Below are 2,052 nucleotides of genomic sequence, written 5' to 3'. Positions count from 1 at the left end.
CACAGTTCTACTCTGACACACACAGGGCACCATGAGTGGGATCTACTTATGAAAAATCATCCACTGAGAACCCTGTGAGCACAGTTCTACTCTGACACACACGGGGCACCATGAGTGGGATCTTCTTATGGAAAATCATCCACTGAGAACCCTCTGAGCACAGTTCTACTCTGACACACACGGGGGCACCATGAGACATAGCTGATTCTACAACAAGTGGTTGTTGTTGTTGTTAAGTGCTGTTGAGTAGATTCCGACTCATAGCGACACTTTATAGGGTTTCTGAGGAGCCGTTAGTGGGTTTGAACTGCTGACTTTGTGGTTCTCAGTCCAGTGCTGATTCTACAATGCCACACCAAGTGTCCACAGCAGCTGGCTAACATCTGATGTTTTTAAATGGCAACACTTCTTGACTGTAATGCCTCTCACCTATCAAACACCGTTTTGGTAAAGGAGTTCTAGTGGCATGAACAGGTCAGTGCCCGCATGTTGACCTGTTGTTGTTGTTAAGTGCCGTCGAGTCAGTCCCGACCCTGCATAGGGTTTCCAAGGAGCAGTCAGTGAGCTTGAACCGCCGACCTTGCAGTTCAAACGGCTTTGCCGTGTGATGCATTAACCCACAGCGCCACACCAGGACTCCGTGTTGCTTTAACAACTGACAATTTGCATTTACCAGTAGTTACATGGAAGAGAGGTTGGCAATCTGCTTCTGTAAAAATTACTGTTAGGCACCGTGGAGTTGGTATCGACTCGTATGAACCAGGTCCAACAGAACAAAACATTCCCCAACCCGCACAATCCTCACAATGGTTGTTACACTTCATCCCATTGGCGGTGCCAATTCATTTCACTGGGGGTCTTTCTCTTTTTCACTGACCCTCCACTTTATCAAACATGATGTCCTTCTTCAAGGAGTGGTTCCTCCTGATAATATGTTTGAAGTATAAGAGACAATGTTTCACCATCCTGCCTTCTAAGGAGCACTCTGGCTGCACTTCTTCCAACACAGATTTGTTTGTTCTCCTGGCAGTCCGTGGTAATTTCAATATTCTCCTCCAACACCAGAACTCAAATGCATCAATTCATCTCCAAACACCCTATTTCCAAACAATATCATGTTCATACGCACATGTGTTAAGACATGTGTGTTTTATGGGAACACACAGCATCTTTGGTTGCCAGTAGCCACACTTGTCTCCCCACAAGCACGGTCCCTCCAATCCTCGGAGACGCAAGTCCTGAACACTTCCATTTCAGGATCACCCACTCATGTTTTCTTCTCTGACCATGGCTGTTTTTCTCAACTGCATTAGGTTTGCTATTTAAAATCCGCAAAGGCACCGAAAGGGATTTAAGAATTTGCGAAGCATTGTCTGGCAATGGCTTTTCCCAGGACTGAATCAGTTGTTCGCCCGCACAGTTTTTTTTTGCCACCAACACTAGACAGAAGTTCTTGAGTTCTCTTCTGGACCAGAACCCCTCTGAGAACGCTGTTAGAAACTGGTGGGTCCTGTGACACCCAGCGAAAGCTGGTGGAGACAGGATTGTCAGTGTGTTCTAAGCCTCATTACAGATAAAAAGGAAATAATAGATTAACATGACCTCAATCATCAATACGTGCTGCTCCCATGTGTGTCTCAGTAGAACTGTGCTCCACGGGGTTCTCAGTTGATGATTTTTCATAAGTAGACCCCACTCATGGTGCCCCGTGTGTGTCAGAGTAGAACTGTGCCCACAGGGTTCTCAGTGGATGATTTTTCATAAGTAGATCCCACTCATGGTGCCCCGTGTGTGTGTCAGAGTAGAACTGTGCTCCACAGGGTTCTCAGTGGATGATTTTTCATAAGTAGATCCCACTCATGGTGTCCTATGTGTGTCAGAGTAGAACTGTGCCCCACAGGGTTCTCAGTGAATCATTTTTCATAAGTAGATCCCCCTCATGGTGCCCCATGTGTGTCAGAGTAGAACGGTTCTCAGTGGATGATTTTTCATAAGTAGATCCCACTCATAGTGCCTTTACGTGCTCCACGTCAGTTAGCAGCAACTACCAGG

This window comes from Chrysochloris asiatica, unplaced genomic scaffold (assembly GCF_000296735.1).
Source record: "Chrysochloris asiatica unplaced genomic scaffold, ChrAsi1.0 scaffold00372, whole genome shotgun sequence".
NCBI lineage: Eukaryota > Metazoa > Chordata > Mammalia > Afrosoricida > Chrysochloridae > Chrysochloris > Chrysochloris asiatica.
This window is presented reverse-complemented; position numbering follows the sequence as displayed.